At 46.9% G+C, this 27,020-nt stretch overlaps 1 protein-coding gene across 1 annotated transcript in view; it reads right to left on the minus strand.

Moving 5' to 3' along the window:
- PPIG (peptidylprolyl isomerase G) overlaps positions 1-27,020 on the minus strand; it is a 776,344-nt gene that overhangs the window by 739,318 nt on the left and 10,006 nt on the right. The window contains exon 2 of the mRNA XM_069616162.1: positions 11,745-11,786. The gene's annotated coding sequence lies outside the window, so the exon portion shown is untranslated. The remainder of the gene's footprint in view (positions 1-11,744; positions 11,787-27,020) is intronic.

A 27,020-nucleotide genomic window follows, 5' to 3' on the forward strand; every position in this document is an offset into this window, starting at 1 on the left:
CTGTCACTCGGGAACGTTTCTCTAATGGCACGAACGGCACAGGCGGGTATCACTCTTCGAATGCGGTGTCCAAGCGTCCCGTGAAGCCACCATGTAAAGGAACGATAGGCCACCAGCCTGTACCACCTGTGAAAAGGAATGAAACAAACTGTTTTTAAATGACCCAGATAAGTTTAATAAACGTTTGTTGTCAATGACAATTCTTGTAACTAATGGCATTTTACACGGACAAATGCTATCTAGACAATGCACACTATTGAATGACTTACATGCGTTACAATGATATGTAGATGTAATTTTGGATATAGTAGAAGAACATGAAATAGGAGTGGCATGACAAGCAGAGTATACTTACTCGTTACTCGGATTACGAGGACGAACAGTTGCGCGAAGTTCGTGCATAAGCACCATCATTATTCTCAACACGGCCCGTGTGAGGCAGGCTGCCCTGAAGTCTGGCAGCTCGGTGATGCATTGCGGTCGTGGCTCGCCTTCCGAAATGTAGGCCAGGCATCCCGAGTTTTCTCGGCAGCAGCAGTTCTCGTCCTCAGTTGGCATTAGCTTGCACCGATTGCATGTGCACCAGGTGGAGACGCCGTCCATTCGACTAGGCCCAGGCTCTTCATCTGTTGATTCGTCCTGCCAACTGCCATCTGAATCCCCATCGTTTTCGCGTGCTTCCCTTTCCAGTAGTTCCTCCTCGGTATACTCGGGCTCGTACATGTAGGGCATTATTGTAGCCATTGTGTGTTAAACAAACAAAAATAATTTATAGCGGTGGTACTGATATCTGTTCACACGGGCTACAAGCGGCGAAGGTAGCTGACCAGAGCACTGAAACGAGTCACAGAATACTCAAACACAGAGAGAGGAATGGAATCGAAAATCTGCTGCTGTGTGTTCTGAAACGGTCTGTTTATACTTATTGAGGAGAGAGACGTCCTGCCATTTCCATGGCGACACGTCATTAGCTGAAGCGCAGCGAATGTTGACACAAGACGTGCTTTGGCGTTGGGAAATGGGCGGTACGAGTCTGCTGATGACAGGCTCAGGGGCGGGGGAATTTGATTTAGTGCCGCAAAAGCAGGTCCGCCAGGGCGATCGGGGAAAAGATAGGATTATCAGAAAATGGCGGCTCCCTGGTGCTTGTTTTCGCGTGCGTTTAATGGACGAAAACTCGGGTAAGGTCCATCGGAATGTTTTCTAAAATCGAGCCACTTAGGCTTAAAAAAACATGGCCGACCCGTTGGGACAATAAAAATTTTTACTAGAGCATGCCTTTAAGGACCTTTTGTCCAGGATATCTGTGAGGTTATACTGTTCGAATGGGAGGGCAGGCCTTCTCCATGCCAAATAATCAATAACTTTGGTCATTAATTGCCTGTAGATTACTGTTGAAAATACCCATGTATATATAAGTGGGTGGTGAGTTTAGCGTTGGACCAGAACACTCAGCTCTTATAGCAGAAGAGTGGGCGTGAGCGACATAGGGAGGCGACTGCAGATCAAGTCTTTGACCCCCCCTCCTCCCCCCCGGCAATCAAGCGGATTCTCACTGACTGCAACTGAGTCATACTAATAGAAAAGAACAGAAACAATATTCAAACGCTTATCAGCCAAAGCTACGAGCAGGGGTGAATAAGCAGTAATAACCAAGGGGTCTCTCTCCCGGCTCAAACAGTGCATGAGTATATGCATTCGCATCTCTGGACCATCAAAGGAGCTGGGAAGGCGTGAAGTCAACGAAAAGCGAGAGGTCGTTTTGGAGGTGCCACTCACAGTTAGCATGGTCACCGGTATCTGGGATCAACGGATGGCAGCATGCATGGGCTTAAAGAGCCAGGAGATTCAAAAGCATGCAAAGAAATAAGAACCTGCTTCCCGGGGCGGGCGTTGCATTAGAAGGAACAAGTTACTTACCTGTAACTGTTGTTCTCCAGCATGGGTCTGGCATGGATTCACATGCTCATGAATATAAGAATAAATAGCAGTACACACATGCACAACCACGGGGGGGTGGCAAAAGGCTCAACATTAAGCAATACAAAAAACTCAACATTAAGCATCTCTTAACTCCTCACCAGGCTCACCTTAAGCGAACAGGTTGCGCAGCATTGCTTGGCCAACCCTGGACTCCTCCCTGGAATCCCGATCGACGCAGTAGAATCTCGTGAAGAAGTGCGTCGACCTCCACGTAGCAGCCCTGCAGATGTCCAGCAGGGTCACACCAGATAAGAACGCCGTAGTAGCAGCGATCGCTCTGGTCTAATGGGCTCGGACGGCCTGCCAGCGGTCGGTTAGCCAACCGGTGGCAGTGCATGATGCAGCCGGAGAGCCATCTGGAAATAGAAGACTTCGAGAGAGCCTTCCCTTGATTCACAGGTCCAAAGTTCACGAACAGCTGTGATGTCCTCCGGAAACTCTTTGTGCGGTCCACGTAGAACTTCAGCGCTCTAGCCACATCCAGCGAGTGCAAAGTCCTCTCGGCCGGCAACGAAGGAGACGGGAAGAAAACAGGTAACACCAGGGGCTCGTTAAGATGGAAGTCTGACGGCACCTTCGGCATAAAGGAGGGGTGCGTCCTAAGCACCACCCTCGAGGCATGGAAAGTCAAGTACGGTGCTTTGCAGGATAGGGCCTGGATCTCTCCCACTCGTCGTGCGGAGGTAATGGCCACCAGGAATGCAGTCTTCCACGACACAAACTTCATCGGTGCGGAGTGCATCGGCTCGAATGGGGGCCCCATGAGCCTGGTCAGCACCACGTTAAGTTCCCACGCCGGGGCCGGGGCCTTCACCGGCGGGAACGACCGGAACAGTCCTTTCATAAACTCTTACCAGTCGATGGGAGCACAGGGACGTCAGTCCTGTGGTTCTGGTATATCTGGAGATCGCCGCCAGATGAATCTTAATGGAGGCATGGGCTAGCCCAGCCTTTGCCAGCGATAGCAGGTACGGCAGCACTTGAGGGGCCGTAATCCGTAGGGGGTTGATCTTCTGTGCTCGGCACCAGATAGAGAACCTCTTCCACTTATGACCGTAGCATTTGAGAGTCGAGGACGCCCTGGCCTCTGCAAGAACCTCTCTGCAATCAGCCGGTATATCGTAGCCTCCAAACTCTAGCGCTGCAGGAGCCAAGCCTGCAGGTTCAGCGACGCCGGGTCGTGGTGGAAGATGGCGCCTCCTTCTCTGGAGAGAAGGTCCGCGTCCGCCGACAGCTTGATGGGAGGGTACGTTGACAAGTCCAGAAGGTCCGGGAACCAGATCTGCCTCGGCCACGCCGGTGCAACGAGGATCATTCTGCACCGGGACCTCATGAGCTGATTGATGAGTCGAAGCAGCAATGGCAACGGAGGGAACGCATACAGGTATAGGCCGTCCCAGGGTAACGAGAGCGCATCGCCCATGCTTCTCGGCTGGGGAAACCTGCTGGCGAACCTCTTGCACTTCGAGTTCGTCGCTGTTGCGAACAGGTCGATTTGGGGTTTGCCCCATCGTCGGAAGAGTTGATCCACCTGATCCTGGCGCAGTTCCCACTCATGACACGCGCGCAGCTCCCTGCTGAGCGAGTCAGCAATGGTGTTTCTTTCTCCTGCCAGGTGGAAGGGAACCAGGAACATCCCCTGGTGGACCGCCCAGTACCACAGATCCTGTGCCTCCTTGGATAGGGCTGGGGATCTGGTGCCTCCCTGCTTCCGTATGTAAAACATTTTCGTGGTGTTGTCCGTGAAGATCTGCACCACCTTGCCCTTGAGCGACGGGAGGAACGATTTGAGAGCCCAGAACACGGCTCGGAGTTCTAGGACGTTGATGTGCAGGAGCCTCTCCTCCGGGAGCCAGAGGCCTCTTGCGTGGAGATCTCCTGTGTGGGCGCCCCAACCTTCCAGGGAGGCGTCTGTCGTCACCTTCTCCTGGTACGCCGGCGTCTAAAAGTCCTTGCCCACCGTGAGGTGCGCTCAAATGCCCCACCACTGAATCGCCCGCCGGAACACCTCGTTGAGGGGGACACTGTCTTCGAAGGTGCCCGTCGCCTGCATCCAACGGGCGTCGAGAAATTCTTGAAGAGGGCGCATCCGTAGTCTGCAGAGGCCCACCAGCTAGATGCAAGAGGACATCATCCCCAGGAGGGACTTGATAGACCTCACCCTGGCCACGTCCGTGGCTAGCAGGCGCTGCACTTTGCCTAGAATGGTCTTCGTCCGTCCTTCCGACGGGGCCGCCAGGCGCCTCACTGTATCGAGCTTCACTCCCAGAAACAGGGCCACCTGCAACGGCACCAGGTGGGACTTTGGGTAGTTTATGGCGAATCCCAGGTCTGTGATTAGCTGGACGGTCCTCGCAGTGTGTTCGACGGCGAGTTCCCTCGTCCTTGAGCGGATGAGCCAGTCGTCCAGGTAGGGGTAGACGTGAATCCCCTGCAGGCGCAGCCGCGCCGCCACAGGTGCTAGGCACTTGGTAAATACCCTGGGGGCCGACTTCAATCCGAACGGCAGTGCTCTGAATTGGTAGTGGCGTCCCTGGACGACGAACCTGAGGAACTTCTCGGTGACTTTTGAGGATGGGAACGTGGAGGTATGCATCCTCCAGGTCCAACGACGATAGAAAGTCTCCTTCCTCCAGCTGTCCCAGTACGTGCTGGAGGGTGACCATCCTGAACTTTTGTGACCTGATGTATTTGTTCAAACGACAAAGGTCCAGGATGGGGCGCCAGCCGCCCGTCTTCTTCCTGACGAGGAAGTACCTTGAGTACACCCCGGAGCCTCTTCGGGACAAGCTCGATGGCGCCTTTCCTGAGCATCGCCCGTACTTCCAACAGCAGTTGCGGGACGTGATTTTCTTTCCTGGCCACAGGTGGAACGTGAGGGCACTTCTTCAGGAATTCGATAGAGTGTCCTCTTGCCAGGGTATCCAGCACCCAACGGTCGGTGGAGATGGACATCCACATGCCGACGAAATTCGTCAGCCGGCCTCCCACCGGGGTGCTTCTGTGGGGACCCAAGACCACGGCCGGTTCAGTCCTGCTTGGAGGTGGTGGCCTTGCCGCCCTGGCCACCTTGCCGACGGCGGCGAGGCACTCCCTTGCTTACCGCGACCCCTGTAGGCCTCCTGAGACGAGGAGCGTGCCGCCTGGCGGTAGGACGAGCCACCGCTGGATCCCTTGGAGGCACTCTGTCTGCCTCCGGAGCTCCGAAAGGGCCGTCGTTGCTGAAGGGATCCTAGGGTGCGGGCCGTGTCCGTCTTTATGGCTTGGAGGGATTCGTCCACCGCCTTCCCGAACAAGTTGCTGCCGTCGAACGGCATGTCCAACACCCTGGTCTGGACGTCCTGACGGAAGTCGGTCGCCCGGAGCCAACCCCGTCGTCATAGGCAAACACCGTTGCCCAGCTGGCGGAACCCGGTATCGGCAATATCGGTTGCCACCGTTATGGCGTGGTCCGACGCCACCTCGCCTTCTTGAAGTATTTCCAGGGCCTCAGACCTCTTGTCGTCCGGTAGGAAGTCCAATATGGGGGCCAGCTTAAACCAGAGCTCCCCGTCGTAACGGGCCACGATCGCCAGGGCGTTGGCCGCTTTGATCGTCGTTGCCGCCGACGAAATGACCTGCCGCCCCATGGCATCCAACTTCTTTCCCTCGCCGTCAGGCGAAGCCTGCTCGGACCCTTTCTTCTTCTCACCCGTTGAGCCCTTCTCCAACCAGCTGGCGAGACGGGATCGACGGTCCCTCATGGTGCACTCCGACAAGTTCTTGCAGAACTGGCAGTCCTTCTCTACATGAGTCTTGTCCCCATGAAGACAGAGGCATTGCGAATGTTCGTCTTCCTTAAACACATTCTGCAGCCCGCATCTAGGGCAGCTGCGAAACAGCTTGGGTCCGGGTGACAAACTCGCGTCCTGGGCTATCTCGAAGTAGGCAGCGAATCTTCTGGAATCCTCCAAGAAGTTGATTCGACGAAATCTTCACCCTTAGGGGCGTAGGAAAATCCCGTAATGGGTAGCCGTTAACGGAAGTAGAAACGGTGGAGCTTGAGAGCTAAGCACGAGGACTCCCAACACTTGAACGTGCAGTAAAAATCTGAAGATGGCTGCCAGAGGCGGGGCTTAGGTAGAGGGTAGTCATTGGCTGTGGTCAGTATGACGCAGAGATCAGTGATTGGTTATTACTACGAAAGACGGATCAGAAACAAAACTGATACTGATTTTTCTTTAACGAGGATTCCCAGCCTGACAACGGGGAATATTCATGAGCATGTGAATTCATGCCAGACCCATGCTGGAGAAAAAGGAAAAATAAATTCAAGGAGCTGCATGTCGAACCAAGAGGATGAGATTGTCGAGGAAATCACAGAGTTTAGCGGGTGCATGTCCACTAGGGGCACAGCCATGAATGAATGCATTTCAGAATAAACTGATTTTGGACTGCTCCCTCCCGTCTATTGTCCATCAAAAGAGCAACAAAGTCCCCCAGATGGGTTCTCCAATAATAGGCCAAATGATTACGGAGTTGTTTAAAAAAAAAAGAATTAAAAAGGGGGGGGAAGAGAAGAAAATAAGAAAAATCGGTAGCAAGACCTGTAGTAGGGTCAAAAGCAAGTCGATCACTCCCATGTGACTAGAGTACGATTGACTTTGGTGACTCAGTGACACGCGAGGTGGCTCAAGCCCCCGTGTTTGAGAGCACGATAAGTGTGTCGCATCGATCATGCAAAGCTTCAGTGTTTGGCCGCCCCCAGACTAGACAAACATATTGGATAAGTCCCCAAGGTAGATCCCCCCACCCGTTCCTCCTAAACCACCACAATACCCGACACTAGCAGGGATGAATATCACAGGATGCCTTAGCGTAGAAGTTACAATGGAGCGCCGCCACTAACAAAACCCACTAATCTCATCCTTCTGCTCACACCTCTGAAATTCCATAACACAACCATATCTATAGTGCACAACAAACTGCACACTTCACTACACCTCAACAATGAAACAAACCACACATAGCCTCACACAACAGCTACCAACCTAACAATCACACCCAAGCTCAGCGAATGGTGCAACTAAGCTGCCAACAGCAATAACAGCTCTCTGGAGCCTTTTCCCGTGAATTCCTACTAACTTTCCCTACCGCCATGCTTTTCAGATACACCAGAGGACTACTACGGTGGTGATACTGCGCAAATATAAATAACCTTGAACATAATAAGTTACCACGCCTTGCTTCAAGCGGGAAGACTTGCAGTGGTGTGAAGGGGGGGGAACCATCATCTCACCCATGTAGGGAAGATTGCTTGCAAAAGGTATAGATGTCTTATTGATGGGAAAGGTGACATGTATGGCTCATGACGATATTGGGACCTTCATTGAAGAATGGTGTGATTCCTTGAAACCGCATACTAAATTCCTGTAAATGCGCCCTGTAGCAAGCAGTATGGCCTCCTTTCCAGTGCAATACAAAGGAGGCAGACTGAGATTTGAGTTGTAAGGGGCTGGGGAAAACAAAGCATTAAAAAAATAAAAAAAGCAGTGTTGCATAGCAATTTGCTATGCGATTCTATAGGTTTGCTAATTAAATTGACACTTTTGTAGCACAGCTAGCAATTTAACTTCCCTTATTCAAGGAAAGGACAGATCACCCAGCATTCCCCTCTTGCACTAGGGGATCCTCCACCCTCTTATCTGTTCAATGCAAGTTTAAAGAGGATAATGGGAGATCGTGTAGTAGAAATCATCGCTATTAAGATTGCCAAATTCATGTGTGGGAGAGCTAGGCAAAAAACATTTTTTTCAAATAATTGCAAACCAGAAGTAATCTGGATGATACTTTTATTAAGATCACTATATCCTGTATGGCAAAGATCAGTTTGTGTGTATCATTGCCTGTAGAGTTGCAACAGAGCGGGTAGCATCATCAATTACCTCGCCTCACCGGATGATCACCTTCCATGATGCTGCACACTCTTTGTACAAACAGCATATTTTTCGGCATTCTGATGCAATCGCTTTTATTTGTTTGAAATAAATAAAATAAAGAAAAATCGCTTCTCTAAATTCGTATACATAGGTGCCACAGAAGCCCATGTGGGCTAAGTGTTGCTGCCGTGCTTCCTTGCAGCACACAAAGACTTTTAATGATTTTAAGCCATTTGGCCTATAGTGTATTCCTGCAGCCTTTGTTGTTCTTCGAAATGGCAGCCGCCTTTCCTTGCAGCCATGACTCCCTATTTGGTCATACTGGGGTCCCACCTCGCACCACCCGATTGGCCAGGCATCTCTTCAGCACAAACCATGGAGCCGGCCGGCATAGCCGGCCCCGTTCCCAAGGCCCAGGGACTGGAGCTGGAGAGTGCACATCTCTCCCTGCCACTACTCGGCAACGCTCCCAAAGCTCTCACTGACGTTGTTCCCCTGTTCACTAGGAGCATGATCAAAACCTTGACTTCAAATGCTCGGGTAAGCAATATGGATCTCATTGGTCCACCCACCTACCCTAGACACTGACTCCTTGGTCTCCTGCTCCCATTCCCACCTGCACAAAATTGGACTTTGCATCGTGATGTTCCACATACTGATGGCAGCTTCTCTACTGCTTTCTTAATGCCCCGTTTAAAAATAAATAGAAAGCTAATAATTTTTAAAAAATGTTACACTCTCTGGTGTGTTTTAACTGTGCATCCACCTTTGTGTACTGCTTTTTAGTGCTTTCCGACAGAATTCGAATTTAGGTGTGCTTTCCAATTTCTTAATGATTTGTAAACTGGGCATTCCCAGCGTGCTCCTTGTTTTCGTCTGTCTGGCCGGCTTGCGAGATCCTTTTGTTTTATAGTGCTTCTGACCCACTGTCAAACTGTCTGCATGATACTCTAGGCATCACACACAGGGCACTGGCGTGGTTTACCTCCTTCCTTGCAGACAAACCATCCCAAATGCAATTCGGTCCTTCCCTCTCCTCCACCTCACTCTCTACCTGTGGCGTCCCTCCACCTCACTCTTTACCTGTGGCATCCCTCAGGGCTATATCCTATCGCCATGGCTCTTCAACATCTACCTGGCCCCTTTGGCCCACCTGATAACCTTCTCCCCTGCTTCCAGTGTTATGCAGACGGCTCTTTCAAGCTGCCATCCTCAACCTCCTCGCTCATACACAACTGCCCGACAGGCATGGTGCTTGGCCAATGATCTCTGCCTTAATGCCAGTAAAACAGTTCCACGTCATTGGGACACCAGCTCCTTGCCCCCGCCCCTCCCCCACCCCCACTCTCTGGCCCGACTCCTTGGGTGCACTCCACTCACTGGAGGCAAGAAACCTTGGGATCATCTTTGAGTCTTCTCTCTGCTTCTCTCCACACATCACAGGCCTTGCAAAGAAGTCCAACTTTCAGCTGCACCTCCTCAGGGGCATTCTGCCTTTCCTCACCTTCCCCAGAAGATAAACATCTCCAAAGCCCGGGTTATCGCTAGGCTGGAATACTACAACAGCCTCTTCTTCAATCTGCCTGTTTCCTCCCTTTGGCCCGTTTAACTAATAATAAAAATACTATTATTAATAATTTCGCATTTATATAGTGTTACGAACCCTTAGGTATCCGAGCGCTGCTTATTATTACCAACGATGTGTGGTGCTCATTTATCGACCTCGGAAGGAAGAAAGGCTGAGTTTGGCCCCGCCGTGATTCGAACCTGCGCTGGCAGGATCTGCACGGATGTCAAAGCAAGCGCCCTACTCGCTGTGCTATCGGACCGGCTAATCCAGAATAGGACTGCGGGACTTATCCTTAGTCTCAAGCCCAGGGACATATCTCTCCTGACCTAAAATTTCTCCACTGGCTCCCAGTGTCAGCAAGCATCACATTCAAGACCCTTTGCATCATCCACAAAGCTGTCTGGGACCCCTCTAAATCCAGCATACCCTCCACAAATACTTCAAGGCCAGAGTCCTTCAGTCCTCTGGCTCAAACTCTCTGCAGGTCAAATGTTTCTCCAAGCAGAGAGTGGGAGGTGAATCACTTTCCTCTGCTGGTTCCACCATCTCAACTCCTTGTCATCCTATCGTTTCACCCACTGCTTTATACCAGCTCCCCTGAAAGCGAGATGGCTGAAAAACTCAATGTTGCACCTAGTTTGCCCAGTTCTCTGCCAGCTACACCCCCCCCCGCTCTGCTTAGTTGCAGGGAGATTATTTGGGTGGAAAGAAGGTAGATGTGGAATAACAAGGCCTCAGAGACTTCGTCCAACACGCCTTCTTCCCTGGTATAATACTGCGTCTCACCTGGGGCACTCCTCCTGTCCCCCCCCTCTTCCACCCCACACCAACCATAATCGTGGGCTTCCCTTCCCCACGGTTGGGATCTGAGAGCGCCAGCCCTTACCACCTGAATAAGGGATTCTCGAAAGTCTACCTGGGAGAATACCCTCAGGTTTCTCACACCCCCTTGGCACGTCTCCACTTCCACTTGCCTGCACTTGCACAATCTGAATTAGAAAGCCTAGTAAGATGGTTGTTTTGTCCTCCCTCCGTTTCTCCCTGCACTACCCTCCTCCTGGTCTTGCCGCACCTAGAAACATTTGTGTACAGGCGCGTTATAAATGCCATATCATAATGTGGCTATGTATTCTTGCCTATATGGCATCTGGTCAGATCTACACCATTTCGCTTTGCTGCACTATGCATCAGAACTAAAATATTAGTGCGCACAGGTGAATATGGAAGAGAAAAAAAAAACAAAAAAAACAAAAAAAAAATACTTGGCCCCAAAGAAGCGCAACAGCACTAGGATAAAGAACTGTTCAGGGTTTGTACCTTCCCATGAGATTTGCTCTAACTTACACAAACTTAAAGTTTGAAATAAATCCAACAGCATTTGCTTTCTTGAAGATGAATGCTGGACCTACACTTTACTTCACAAGAAAACCATGCTTTGGATTCAGTTCAGATGATGCCTTTAGTGTACCCCCAAAATGTTGATTCTGTTTACATTTATTTTATAAAAATGTACAGGTCAAGTAATGCACAACAAACATAATTGTCTTTAGCCACAGAGTTCAAGACAGCAGCCATTTTTGGTACTCTAGTGTTAAAGAGGTTTGTTACATCGAAAAATAGGACTGCAGGCACTGCAAACAAAAATGCTTTTAGGAACATTTAGCAGATGTTTCCAAACAGGTAATTTAGAATAAGTAGAATAGCATTCAGTAGCCATGGAGGTAGAACAAAAGGGCACAAAATCACCTCTTGTAACATATGAGCCCTGAAACCTCCAGCAGACAGGACATCCAAATGAAGCACCCAACCAGATTTAGAGATTGCAACGTCCTTTGTGGACATCATCAGATCAGGCCCTCGGCCCACATTCTAAAGGGCTATTTTGAATGTGATCAGATCAAAATACACTTCCCCATGGTATCTACACAACCTCCTGAAGTTCCTAATTAACAAATGTCTCCCCACAATAGGAGGCATCATCTTTACGATATGTTCAATCAACAAATACTAAGAATTCTGGCATGACATGAGTGGATTGGACTGCAAGCGGCATTATACCATGCGGACAACGGGAAGGTCAAGTATTTTTCACTGCACATTACAGTAGAAGTTAATCATTCCATTTTGTTTTACTACAATTTACAAGCGATTAACCCAACAAATGAAACAAAAGCATACATTTTCAATCTAGGAGACAATATTTCACAGTGTGCCTCAGCGAGTCTCCTAAATCAAGCACTGAACATCTGACAGTTAAAAAAAAGCACTCTTACCTCACAAGAATGTTCAGAAAACATGAATGGGTACCGGGTTATCTGTCAACAAAAAGGAAAGGGTTTAAAAAATAATGTTTGCACCTACAAGTGCAGTGAATGTACTAGAATTATCAGTCATAATTAACATGAAATGCTTTATTTCAATACATTTTCAAAGTTGTAAAGGCCGTCAACCCATTATTTCCCTTTCGAGGTGGAAGAGTAAGCCTACATTAAGATATAAATACAGTATGCAATGTGATTTTCAGTCAAAGAACTTCTAGCATAGCTAATCAATCCCTTGATTCATGTCAGAAATCAATGCTGCCCAGTTGTGGAGATAATCACTCGGACTAAAATAGGTATCAGAATCACAAGCTCATTCTGTCGGAAGTGGCTGACTCTCCATTTGCTTCCTTGAGATTCAGTGCGGCTTGACGGCTGACGTGTGAACGTGCGAGGTCCATTCCTCTAATCGAATCGAGTGCACGAGGAGGAGACCACAGTGTTGGTGATGGTGTCGGGGAGTGAATGGCTGAAATGTCGTTCTCTGCGAGCAGTTGGAACCGGCTGAGTGGTTTGCAGCAGAGATGGAGATAAAACTTGCAATGTGCCGCGGTGGCCGCTCAATGCTCACGTAACTATGGACTTCGAGCCTCGGGAAGCATCTGTGCTCTGTCCCGAGTACGTGGCCCGGCTGTTTATCAAAAAAGACAGCACACTGCATAGTATTTGGAACTTTTACATAAAAGTAACAACTACGATGAGCCTTGCATGAGTGCAGCACGGGTGGCTGGCTCCTCGAGAGCCGCATATTGCCAATTGCTTAACTGTGTGTGGGGACTGCGGGCTCCGTCTTTGACTCACGTGGCAGGGATGTCACCCAGTGACACTTAATATCTCTTGGAGCCCACGAAGCAGGGTGTCAAATTTACGGGGCCAATCAAGCTCTTTGTTCTTAAGAGTGGGTATCAACCCTGTACACTCCATGGTACCTGCTGATTGTGCCGCTGTCCCGAACTCCAAGGTCTGTTTACGTGGATGTTTTCCCAATTTCATTGGGTGCATATCTAAGAGTGAAGGCACTCACTACAGTTTGGCATTGTAGCAGGGTACGCTGTTGACTTTGTTACTGTAGAAGGAGGAGGGTCTTTGGAGCAGTCTCTCTTTCCATGTGACCAGTTTCTGTAGCGTTTTAACGGAAAGTGAGGGTCCCTCTAAGTTTGACAAAGAATTCTAACATGGCCAAAGTTTACAATTTGAGAAGCTCAGCTGTGGATGGGTTACTGAGTACTAAGCTGAACCCCCTGAACACATTAAGGACTCCGTCGTTGCCACAGAGGGAGTCTATCTATTAGACCCTACTTAAAAGGGGACGTGCACTTCTTTCCAACCCAGAGTGCTTATGTAAATGACTTACAGCTGCCAATAACCTCTGGTCTAACCTTGGCTAGTGGAAGCCTACCAACAAACGTTAATGCCTCCACCCCAGTAAATTCCATCGGGAAAGATCTTTTGTTGTCTGAGCGAAACTATACCTTGAAGGCCACTACTATGAAGACCGCAATTGAAAACGGTTTCCCTGGTGTAATTAACCCGACGACCATCTCTCCTCCGGTGTGCTCGCCTCATGAAATACCTCAGACATTGAACCCCTCAGTGGGCGAAACAGATCAAGAGAAAGCCTTTGTAACCGGAGTGGAGTCATCTTATGAATTGAATGAGACTTATGGGAAGAAATTCAAGGTCCCAAAACACAGTTGCCTGAAACTTTAGCCCATTTCCCCTCCCCCCCCCCCCAAGAAGAGGCATCTATTAAACATCTTTCACCTGTGATGACAAATGATCAGGGGATGGGCTCAAACTCTATAGTAGCGCTGAATTGTGTATTGAGCTCCTTTGTGAAAGTCTTTGAAACTATTAAATCAGAGGTCCAGCAACACTCAGGAAGTCTGTTGAAAGTAACAAAAGAGCTGGAAGTAAGCGAATCAACAATGATCGCCCTAAAAACGGCAGTCAATGAATACAAGTTTGAAACAACCTTGCTTCTGTCTGTAAAATCGCAGACACAATCCGAAAACATTGATTTATTGTTCAGTCAGTTGTCTGCCCTCCAAGAGTATTTGGAGATTCGAAACAAGGCATTGGAAGAAGCAATTAAGTTGAAGGCTTGTCCTGGGTGTGTCATTGGCACCTGGGCTTTGCCAATGGCCAATGTGGATGATACAACGTTATCTGCTTCAATGTTGGAGAATTCATCCAACTAGCGGAGGGTCATGTATCCACTGATCAAGAGGCCATTAGTGCTATACAGGTCGAATCTCCTAATAGGTGTAAAACCTTAAAGAAAGTGTCCAAGAAATCAAATGGAAAAACAAAAGGAAAAGACAACAGAATGCAGCAAGGGAGCTAATTAAAGAATCTTCTAAAACACCTGATAATAACAGCAAACAAAAAAACTTCAGGTGAAAAAGTGACAAAATCTACCAAGGGTGGGACAGCAAATCCCTTACTGCCTGGTATTAACGAATCTACTTGAGGCTCGAATAAATTAAAGAAATTGACTGCCCTGGAAGTGTCTGAACCAGAATCTAGAGGGAACCCACCTTTAAAAAAAAACCACAACTAGTAGGAATCCAAACAAATAACTTGGAGCCTCACAGGAAAACTGCTTCGATTTTCCTCAAAATGAAAAAGCAAGAAAAGCGAACAGCAGCAAAAGTGAAAATTGCACCAATTTTTCTTAAAGCGTCGCATACTACTAAAGCGGTGCATGTACCATCTGGGTCTGCGGGACCTGTGCAATCTGTGGATCAGAGATTAACTCACTACCTCAGTCAACCCCTCCCAATGATTTGGTATTAAAAGGCCCAAATGAAGGGTGGGGAAGATGAGATTATAATGCTGCAAACCACCTTGCCTGCAAATGTGCCCCATTCACAGTCGGTGAATAAAAGGGCCATTGCGTCACTACCAAGGGCTCAAAATCCATCTCTGGAATCTATTGAAGTGTCAGAAAGACTGTCAACCGGTAAATCGATCAAGATTTTTGAAGGAAATGAGCTCTATACCAGCCCAGAGATTCATATCAACTGCGGATATCAAACAATTGAGCTTCCCCCGCTATCCTGATGTGAATAATGCAAAATTGGAAATTAACTCTAGGTTAGCCCTCGAGCTAATGTTGGGGGCAGAAGTCGACTGGTGTTCGAGAGGTTACCGTGTCTCAACGATGGAGCCAGAGAAGGAGTGGTCAAGGTGCCCTCAGGGGCCGGCAATACAGCAGACTAACTCCCAAGGGCAACCAACCCTGGGCAGGTCAGAAGATCTGGGAATGTGTTCCTGAAATTATTCCCCAGATCTTTCTTAAACTGGGAGTGTCCCAACAGAAACTCTATGGTCGATGTGAGATGTTTGTCATGTAACACAAGATGCACTGGTTTTACTCTGGATGCCCTAAAAAGAAAAGATTAAGTCATATTTTTTCCGGAATGTTCATATAATTGCTCTGCAGGAGACCCTATGCTCTGATACTATAAATGTAGAGGGATTCTCGGCATATCAGCAAACGGCTCCAAGGGTTGAAGGGTCGTCCCACAGGGGGCGGGGGGTTAATGGTCTTCTGTAATAATGAGATTTTCTATGCATCTATTCTGCTTTCGAACGAAGAAAATGGTATTCTGGTTGTACAAATGGAAAAAAGGGATGAGGAGTGGATTTCCAATTGGATTTTGGTTAATCGTTATTGGAATCCGTCTGCCATTCAGCAGGTTGACTTTTTGGAAACCCCATCTGATCTCCTGGTGGACTTTACCTCCCAATTTCCTGAAGATTATATTATCATAATGGTGGATCTCAATTCTCAATGTGTTGACACGCAAACTTCCAACTTACTTGTCAAAAAAGAGAGCCCTAATGGTTACGCGTGGTGCAACTTTGTCAACCTGGGATCTCCTCATGTTAAATGGTAATATTAGGGGGGATATTCCCAGCAGACATACCTGGCAACGGGACTCCAAACTCTCTACCATGATTATATGTTCCTCTGTTAGATATCTGTGTGGAATTTCAGATTACAGAGGGAAATATAGAGGAGCATAATATCCTAGAAGCAACCATCAACCGGTCTCAAAAGCAGGTGGTGGTTTTTCCCGAAGTCTTGTCTGTAAACAATGCAGGAAATCGGGTTAAGTTTGAGAGAGGTGGTCGTGTTCTGACAGATCGCTTGAGGACAATCCTTACAGATATCTCTCTCACACAATTGGTGTTGGGTTGCCAACCCTTAACATTTTGTGATTTTCTTTGGGAGCTAAATCCCCCCCCGGCTTAGGTCAAAGTAAGTGCATGAGGTCCCACAAATATACCATTGAAACTTATCAAAGGAAAAAGAAATATTAGGCGCCACAGAACCCGCTTGAAAATAATATATAGGCAATGCCCTGGTATTGAAGTCTGAATTAAAAACTTTAAATAACTTTCAAAGAAATTGGTCGCGCTCTCATAGATTTATGAGAGAGCAAAGAAAAGGGGAGGAAATGTTACAGGCTGTCAGTGCCAAACATTCCAGAAGCTTTTGGTCGATTGTGGGATCGGTGGGAGGGGGGGGGGTCATTGGTGATCAACAAGAAACGATCATACAAGAGTCCTCTTGGATTGATCACTTCTCTGGCCTTTATGGCTCATTGAGCTGTCAGGCGGTAAGGGTAGCATGTACCACAGAGTGGTCCCTAAATTACACCTTGGAGGATATCGAAAATTTGATAAGAAAATCTCAAGGGCCACTGGTCCAAATGGCTTGAGTAATGCTGTCCTGAAACTGAATCCAGTTGGGGTCTAGGTCCTAAAGATCTTGTTTGATAAGATCATCCATCCGAGACTCTTCCCCCCCCCCCCAGATTCGTGGAGAAGGTCTATCGTTAGCCCCCCTTTACAAAAAGGGAGATCGATCCCGTGAAATTATCGGCCTATTTCCATCTTAGATGCAGACGGAAAGCTCTTCTCTGGCCTCATTCTATCGGAATTGGAGAAATGGACAGAGGCCAAAAGGTATAATTCCGATTCAGCAGTCTGGTTTTAGGAAGGGGCTTTCTACTTCCTTGAATACACTAATTTTGGGCTGTTTGAGTTCGGACTCACTCGAAAAGGGTGGGTCTCCCTTTTTTGGAACTTAGGTTGATCTTTCACAAGCTTTTTATTCTATCAATAGGAATAAATTGTGGGAGAAACTAAAGTTGTGGGGGATCCCGACCCTTTGCTTTCTATTCTTGTGCAATTGCATGAAAGTTCTTCATCAAGAGTCGGGTTATCCAAATTGGGTGCCCTTTCTTAATCAATCTGGATAGAAAGGGGGGGGGTTTCGGCAGGGGGGGTGGGGTGGGGGGGTGGTCAAGGATGTATCCTCACACCCCTCCTTTTTATTCTTTATCTATCAGATTTAGTGAACTGGCTGGGGAACTCTGGGTTGGCGGCTCCTAAACTTGGTAATTGGAAAATAAATTGGTTAGCGTATGCAGACGACTTTGTTGTCTTTGATCAGACACAAGTCGGACTGCAGCGGCTACTCAATGTATTGGAGTATACAAAACATACTGACCTAAAAATCAACCCAGGAAAATCTAAGGTTATTGCCTTTAAAACATCCATGTAAGAAGGTTAAACCCTTTGTTTGGCAATAGACAATTTCGAAAATGTCTTTGTCTAAAGGAGGTGATCTATTTAGGCTCCAAAATGACTTTCTTTCCGACTAGGGGTGACCTGCTTCTAGCAGGAGATCTAAAAGGTAGTCAGCTTAGCTGCTCAGATTAAACAAATCTACCTGCAGTATTGCACATTTTCCATCCTTCCACTTGTTATTATGTTGGGAAAGTAGTTCCTGTTCTCATCTTTGGGATGGAATGCAACTTGGTGGCGTATAAGGTTGACTGGGACAAGGTTGAAAGCAAACTCTGGAAGAGGTCCTTGGGCCTTCCTGATTGCGTCCCGATCTCTTGTTTAAGATTTGAATTTGGTCTCATTTCCTTGAGGAATTGCCTGGAATGGAAATGGGTTTCATGCTATAGATTAGTTTTAGCTCTGCCAAGATAATCGCTTTATGAGGCTCTGGCTGACGCTATGAGGAATTCTTCCAATCTTCTGCTAAATACTTTGAGAGCTAAAAGTACTGAGATTCTTTCCTTGTCAGATTCAGATATTCTCATCCAGAATCCCTCCAAAATAAAAGGAAAGCCTTCACATCAGATGGATTGGATGAGAACTACAGACAGAATGAAGAGCACTAAACTCTCCTCATCCCCTCTGGCAATTGATAAACCAAGGTCCTTACTCCCGCAATACCTATAACAGAAGATCCATCACCACGGCACCAGGTATAGGGATCTGGCCCCTCTTCCATAAGCGCCATCTGTGCGTCCCAATCTAAACGAAATCAATAATTTCTTTACCATTGGAAGTTGCAAGGGAATAATAATTGCCCTTTTGTTCTTTTGTAACTTCCGATGGCACATAGCTCCACGAATTTAAGTCAACCCCGACAAGTATTTTCGGTTCAGAATTTCTAGAGAGTGCCTCTTCAAAAATGTTATCGAGATCATTGTGTAACCGACTTAAGTGAATACTATTTGTATTCCAATAAATAAATACCAATAGAAGACAGATAAAATCAGCACCAATGTATATCTCGACAGCCAAGATCTGACCAGATCTAAACACCAGCTTAGCCATCGCTAGTCATGCAATATTAAGAAATATTGCAATCCCTCCTAAATAGCGACCAAGTATAACACGATAAGCGTGTTGGATAAAAGCCTGATAGCGTTCCAATTGGAAGTCGGTTGTGCACATCGTTTCCTGAAGAAATACTATCAGGAAGCCTCGGCTGGTCTAGAAGCGTGTACCATCTCCTAAAATTGAGACCGAAGGAGTTCCATGAAAGGATTGTTAGCCATGTTTCACTGCTAAACCGAGTCCACCGGTTGTTTATCTGGACACTCTTCTATTGACCAGATACTGACATAGCCTTAACTGCTTCAAGAAAGGCTGATAATTGCTTTAGCATATCTTCATTGTTAAAAAGGAGTCTATTACTCGCTCAGGGGCCCCACTTCCAGCACCATTGCTCTTTGGCGGTCTCTCCAAGAAACAGACCGCCTCTTCCTCAGATTTAAATATGTACGGTGTCAAACCTATATGAGGAAAATCATCTTTTTGCATCCATATCATTTTCATGATAATCCTAGAGTTGAGACCACAAATCCGATTATTAGGATGGATTTCTTAAGACTCACTTACTTCCAACTTTGGAAATCCCCCAATTGCGCTTTGCTAATCGCTATCCAAACAATGTATGTGACAGGTGTAGTGCCAAAGTAACTCAGTCAATTCGCCATCTTTTCATTGAGTGTGAAGGGACTTGGCTTACTAGAGTTTTTAGATTTAAACGCTTTGTCCACAACTCAGCGCTCTTTGTACGGACATGTTTTGGGACAGATTAATATCTGGCAATGAAGCTTTTCTCACATAAGAATCTATATTGGTTTTAAAGGACCTCAATGTGTTGAGTAATGGGCCCATTTTGAAGCCCTTGCCAATAATTTGAGGCCCCCTTTTTATTGTACGGTTTTAGTGATTTATTATCCGTTTTCTGCGTTATGCTTTGTGTTTATTTTTTCTTCCCTCTTCCCTCTTTATGATGTCTCTGTACTGATGTTCATTTTCTGTTTCTCTTTAATGATGTGCTTTCCCTTTTCTCTGATTTTTGGTTTTGAGATTTTTGGTTTTGAGTCCATTTGTACTATGCAAAAAGTCATATCTTGACTAATGCACAATAGATTGTGCCTGTTTTCCATAGCAGCTCATATCAGACATGGCTTTTATGGAATAGTGAGTTTACACCCGCCTTACTGATTCACCTAACCATTTCAAGTTGCAAGCCAGCCATTAAAAAAAAAAAAAAAAAAAAAAAAGAAAATTCAATATTACAAACCACTTTGTGCCAATAAAAGCAGAGAACCAGCAAACTTCTCCGGGCCTCATCAATCATAAAAAGTCAACCCGTGCTGCTAGGCCCCCGCTTTGATATATCAAAAGGTGTTTATCAATTCCATCCCAGTACATGACTGAATAAAAATGATTAAACCTCCAACAGGTCACCCATTAGTTTCCTTAGAAGCGGGCTGAAAAACAGAAGTGTAACCATCAAGCATGGGACATGTCAACCAGGTATTCTGAAGTAATATTAAAAGAGTGGCTTCTCAGAGCAGGTACCATCAAACAGTTGTTAAAAAGCTGAGAGTTCCCACACAAATTTTATGACACCAGGCTAAGGTAATCCAAACGACTAGGATGAGGGCTACGAGAGTCTAACACGATCACTGTTGTGGCAGTTTAAGTCTCCTGCTAACCAGGATCAGTCAGAAAGATCCTTCTTTTGGAACGGCCTGTCCTGCACCAATTGAACATTACGTGAAGTGTGACCCCACCCCTCCTTAAAGGAAATGGTTATGTCTTTCAGTTTATTACTCTTCGAGAAACAGTAACCAGCTATCTCCCCAAAAAACGCTCAATAACAAAAATAGGACACATGAGAAAGCATAATGGATGTTATGCAATGGACAAATAGTTATAGTTTGCTCCCCATGTGCAAGTAACATTTGTGGCACACCACGCCCTAACTTCTACATCCCAAACTGTAGCTACTACTCATAAAGTAGTCACTTCAATCTCTGTACTCCAACAGTGTGGCTCATAAAAAGTTTTGCATTCAGGCATAGGTGTAAGGGATCAGAGTAGCTCCATAATTTCCTTTGCATAACCGTATGCAACAGCACTATACAGGACTCCAAAACGATCTTTATTTTGAAACTCCACACATTCAATTATTACAAGACAAGCCAGCAACACAATCAAATCAAAACTGAGTTAAATTTCACTGATAACCATTTACAGACAGCGGCCACGCTGTGAAGAAGTGCCTTCAGCTGCTCCTACAAGGATCAGGAAAGTAAAGCAACTTAAACATCCTAAAAACCCAGGACGGGCGAGACGTATGAGGAGACCAAGGAGCATAATTTGCTGCATGTACTGCTGTTTGAGAGAGGGCGAAGAGATACGTTGCACTGCGGAACCTGACTCAGCTGCAAAGTGAAATCAAGATGGCAGCAGGAGCTCCATAGTAGCTTTGAGGAGACTGAACGGGGACCCTGCATGCAAGGGACCTACGATACGAAGGGTGGGAGGCAGGATTTCCTATTTCGGCGACAGCACAATATAATGCAACTCCAGCCCTGAATGCAGAGATAGAGTCGAGAGCCCCACAGTGGCTGCACCGGATCGGGGAGACGACAGGAAAAACCTCGTATCATAGATACACAGAGGAAGGCTGTGAACGACACTGAAGCAAACGCCAGAGACCAGGACCTGCCACGCCAACGGGAGGTACTGCCAGTGCAAGATAATGCATCAGACCAGAAGGGCAGCCTTTGAGCACTCTACTCTCTGCGAAGCAGTCAGACGAGATTCTTCCATCACATGTTCAGAAGACTGCAGGAGAATAACAAGACCTAAATTGGTCGGACGACGACATAAGACATAGCTCTCCCAATTAAACAAGAGAACAATACTGTAAGCATATAGAGAACCGACAATACTGAACTCAATCTGTTGTTGCTGGATGCGTACGTAGAGAACTACAGATGCCTACAAAACATAACAAAGTTACAGACCACTGTGGAGTGTTACACTAAAGGTCAGGATAATCCCAGAGGGGAACCATCTCCATAGTCACGGCTAGCTCACAGGAAAGTGGAGAACAACAAATACTGGCTGCCATAGCGGCACTGAAGACAGCGCTGGAATCCAAAATAGATGCTGTGATAGATGTTGGGCTCTTAAGACAAGATGTTTGCACATTACCAGAGAGAGAAGAAAAAAAAATGTGAACAAGTGTGAGATAACACCAATACTGCAACACAAAAAACGAAGACAGATGTCAGTATATGAGAACAAAAGGTAAAATTGCTGAGGAGAGGGCAGAGGATGCAAGGAGTGGACCCCATCAACTATATTGAAAACATACTCCAAGAAATAGGCCCGGGTAACCTTACTCAAGGCTTCACTGTAGAAAGAGCACATAGATCCTTGACCAAATAACTCCCGCCGTGGGTGCCTTCCTAGACCAATGATAGCTAAAATAATTCAGGACAGAGAAAAGATAACCGGTGGAACAATAAAGAGAGAATCTGCTAAGCTGGCAATCAATCCGGATAAACTTTTGAAGTACAGAAGCGCAGAGCCAAATTCGGCCCAGAGAAAGAAAGACTGTGAAAAGCAGGCCTGAAATATATGCCAATTTACTCGGCTAAAGATTCTGACCAAAGGCCGGTCGCGGTTTTTTTTTAAAGCCCAGAGGAAGCACAATATTGGATGGACAGAGAGCGGCTGACAGAAACAGCGCAAGACTAATAACCTAACCGAGATACAGAAAAAGTTTGGTCCCCCTTCAAAAAGTTCTCCTGGTGATGGCGAGTTGGTGCACAGGCCAGTAAACCCAACAGCGACACATACGAAGACTAATAGTTTGGGGTTCAGTTTATGCACATAAGCGGTACTGATTTTAAAGTTTCTTTTCGAACAGGAATATACCAATCAGGAACGAACGCTGGGTAGAGACATTGTCTTCAGGAAAAGAAAAAGACACTTGCTCCAGCTGTCTGCCATCCCTCTTTTTTTTCTTCAGGGTACTAGCTGTAAAGTACTCACCCGTTGCGCACCAGACACCTGATTTTTAGGCTGGGTGGGAGCGAGAAACGGGTACGCCCAAGCATGCTCTGCATTGCGGGGCATTATTGTTGGGGAATAGACTATTAGAGGAGATTGGAGGTGGGTTTCAGTTAATTAATGTTTAGGTATGGCCTTTCCTGTACACACAGTATCCCGGTGCCCACAGACACGCAGCTGGGACAAAGAGTTTGGATCCCGTCCCGAGAGACAGAGGTGTCAGTGGTGAATCACAACTATCCCTTGGTATATGCACAATATGGCCGACAGTGTAAGAATGGTGACCGAGGTAATAACCATGTAAAAAGACACCGAAAATTAACATCTACATAGTAACAAGATAGACATAGCGCTGCTGCAGGAGACAAATCTCACCAAAAAAAGGCAAGACACACTTGCTCGACAGGGTGGACTGGGACTTCCTGGAAAAGGGTGGATTGGGACTTCCTGGAAAAGGTCCTCGTCGAGGTGGGCCTCGGCCCAAAGCTGCGCCTTGCCATAAAGGCACTCTATACATCCCCGCAAACGTCAGTCTCAGTCAACGGAGACTACTCCAGATGGTTCCCCCTGGAAAGAGGGGCAAGGCAGGGATGCCCGCTGTCTGCCATTTTGTTTGTCCTGCCTCTCGAACCCTTAGCGCAGCGACTGAGACTAGACACCGGTGTCCGGGGGGGGGGGGGGGGAGATCAGGGTGGGAGACAAGGACTACAAACTAGGCCTTTACACTGATGATATACTGCTACATCTCACTCACCCACTTGAATCCATCCCAGCAGCTCGGAATATGGGCAGATGGCGGGCCTGAAAATCAATACTGGGAAATCAATCCTCCTCCCGCTCGACAAAAGCAGAGACAATGAGGTGGAGAGATTCACCCCACTAGGAATGAAAGTGAGCCCGACTACCCTGCGATATCAACGTTACACAAGACCTTGACACCCTGTATAATGCAAACCTCCCCCCCACATTATTGACACTGCGAAACGATATGGCAAAATGGGCTAAACTCACGATCTCATGGATGGGGCGCCTAAACGCCATCAAAATGGTGATTCTCCCCAAAATTTTGTACCCGTTTCAGATGCTCCCCATAAGGATACCCAAAGAATTCTTTACTGAAATAACGAAGTCTATGATGGCCTTCCTTTGGCAAGGCAAAAAAACCAAGCGTCCCCAAATCCCTTCTTTACCTCAAGAAAGACGACGCGGCGGGAGTGGGTCTTCCCAATCTGGAAGCATATTACAAAGCCCAGTTGCGTATAATAATCCCACACCTGAGACAGCAAGCGGATTTGCAACGGATAGCCCTGGACAATTTCCAGCTTCGTCCGTACACTGTTGATGAATGGCTATGGGTCCCGGGACCCCAAATGCGGTACAGCATCCGAAATCATCCCATACTCAGAACCATCTGGGCAATTTGGAAACCGAATAAAACCATGAAAGGGATCACGACCTGGCATTCTCCCCTAGGGCATATCTGGGTCCCAGGGATACGTGATGACATATCTGAACCGCTAAGCTACCAGTCTTGGTATGAAGCAGGTCTGGAACGAGCTGGACATGGAGAAACAAGACCTTTATAACTATACAAGAACTTGAGGACGCACTCCACATAGGCCCGCTGTCTGTCTTCCAATACCTAAAGTTGAAGGGAGTAATGTCTCGCGAGAAATGGAAAGACCAACTACAGCGGGACCTCACGCCCTTTGAAAAAATAGAGGCCTGATAAGCTCCATGTACAATGCTCTGATAACGACGGACATAGCTCCCTCTACCAAACTGAGGAACAGATGGGAAGCTGATTTGAGTGGACCTCTCCAGGAAGAGATGTGGCTGCCCATATGTAGACAGACGGCCAAATCATCGATATCATGCCAATATAAACTCCATGCAATTAAACTCCTCTACAGGTGGCAGTACGATCCGCTTGGCGCAAATGTACCAAGGAGCAAACCCGCAATGCTGGAGGGGCTGTGGTCAAGAAGCGAATTACTGGCACATGTGGTGGGGCTGCAATAAAGTTCGGGGTTATTGGGACGAGGTTCTCAGCTGGATCAAGGATCTCGACGAGGAAGAAAGGGAGAAACACCCCCTACTGGTCCTCTTCGAGGAAGAAGAAACGATCCTAAAAGCTCCCAAGATGGTTTTGGGCCTTCTGATGGCCACAAGAGCCTGCCTTACAATAACCTGGAAGAGACCATCCCTCCCCACCAAGGAGGAACGGGTGAATGTCGCGCGAACCATCTTCAGAATGGAAGCCCTGACCGCCGCTCTACATGGAAAAGGTGCCTCTGCTGAAATGGGCAGACTTCCGTGCAAAATACGTCACATGAGAGAACTTGCAAACAACAATTTACTTGACGACTGTGCCATTGTCAAATTGTCCTAAGAGTTCTCAAACAATCGTGTCTAATCTCACCATATAAACTCTATAAAGAGATACCACATGAATCAAGAAAGCTGTATCTGCCCTCATGGGGGGCATGAACTGAACGGGAGGGGGTTAGGGGGTTTTTACAATATTTTTCTAACCAACACATTGTATGTCATACTCCTATGTTGTTCCTTCCATGTTATATGATATAATTATGCATTTTTGCTCACATGAAACGTTCTTCTGTAAAACCAATAAAACTGAAATTTCAACAAAAATAAAAAAAGTGGGGCGGACATGTAGTGGGGGTCAACGTACTCTGCGTATGCCAGAGGGGTTCTCATGTTTAGAACTAAAATGTCCCTATTAGCTACCTCACTCACCACCACACCCAACACACTGACCAAACTAAACACCACGCCCATTAATTTCCAACACAAAAGCCTCCACAACGCACCTCCCAAACACCAAATCAAGAACAAAACCACTGATTTTCCCCCCCATCTTAGGTAACACACCATCCCCTGCCCCCACCTCCACCCTCAAAAGTGCACTCATAAATGCCCGTTCCCTAGGTGCCCGTGCAATAGATATCCATGACCTGCTCGAGGACCAACATCTTGATATGCTGGTAGTCACTGAAACCTGGCTTCTCCCAGCGGCAGGACCACTTCTAGCCCTTGCCATTCCCCCGCGATTCAGCATCTTTAGAACAGATAGGACAAACACCCAAGGAGGTGGAGTTGCCATAATAGCCAAAACCACCCTGGAAATCAGAGACTGCCCATTAGAACAGATACAAGGTTATGAACTCCTACTAGTAAAGTATACTTCCAACCCCAAAACCACTACCAACTTCCTAGTGGTGTACAGATCACCCAATAAAAACACACACCCCGATTTGGACATCTCGCTACCCCTAACTCCCATCAAGCCTAAAACTAAATGCATAGTCCTCTGTGACTTTAACCTGGGATACAATGACCCCCCGGACCTTGAATCATCTACCTTCTATACAGCTATGTCAGAAATGAACTTCGTACAACTGATAGACAAACCCACCCATTCAAAAGGAAGAACCCTGGACTGGCTTCTCACTCTTAACTCTCAAGTCACCATTGACTCCATCCTCCCAGTCAAATGGTCAGATCACCATGTAATTAACTTCACTATAGATAATGCTAGTACAGATCACATCACTCCCAAAAAACCAGAAACTCTCGAAACTAGAAATATCAAAAAGCTCTCATCCGACAAACTCGCTCCAGCCTTGAGTGCTGCTCCTGCCCACACGGTTCTAGGCACCAACAACCCTTCCTATCTAGCAGAATACCAACAATGCCTCACCCAAACTATTGACCTACTTGCTCCCATCACCACTAAAACCCGCAGACCTGACAAACGATCCTGTTTTTGGTTCAATGAGGAACTTGTAGCCTTAAGACGCACAAAAAGATCACTTGAACACCTCCATAAGAAAAACAATACCCCAGAATCGGCATTAGCCTTTGCTGAAGCCAACAAAACATAATCAGCAATAATCACCCAAAAAGCCAATGCCTTTAACCTCTGTATTACTAATGCGTCCTCAGACAGCAAAGAACTGTTTACCATCCTTAGAGAGCTTGAAAACTGTCAAATCTCAGCACCTACCAACTCTAGTAAAGACTGGTGCACCACTATCCAAAACGCCCTCTCATCTAAAATCCTCCTACTGTAAAATAAAATCGATAGTAAAAAAAAAGACTCCTAGCCGACAAAACTCCACCCACCATATCAATGACCGCATCAAATACCACCACTGGCCCCCCATTTCAATTCACACCAGTTTCTAACAAAGAAGTATTTGACACCATTACGAAACTCAAAGCCTCCAACTGTAAAGACGACCAATTCCCTTCCCACCTAGTGAAACTCTACGCCCCCAACCTTACACCCATCATCACCGAATTCATCAATGCCTCTTTCCTCACAAACACAGTCCCCACCAGTATCAAAAAAGCGTGGGTGACACCACTTCTAAAAAAAAGAAAACATCCCTGGACCCGTCAATAGCCACCAACTACCGACCTATTACAACGGTCCCATTTCTCCTAAAAATAATTGATAAAATAGCCTACTGCCAAATTCAGAACCATTTGGAA

The sequence above is a fragment of the Ambystoma mexicanum genome, chromosome 9 (genome assembly GCF_040938575.1).
Source record: "Ambystoma mexicanum isolate Mex_15411 chromosome 9, UKY_AmexF1_1, whole genome shotgun sequence".
NCBI classification, from domain to species: Eukaryota; Metazoa; Chordata; class Amphibia; order Caudata; family Ambystomatidae; genus Ambystoma; species Ambystoma mexicanum.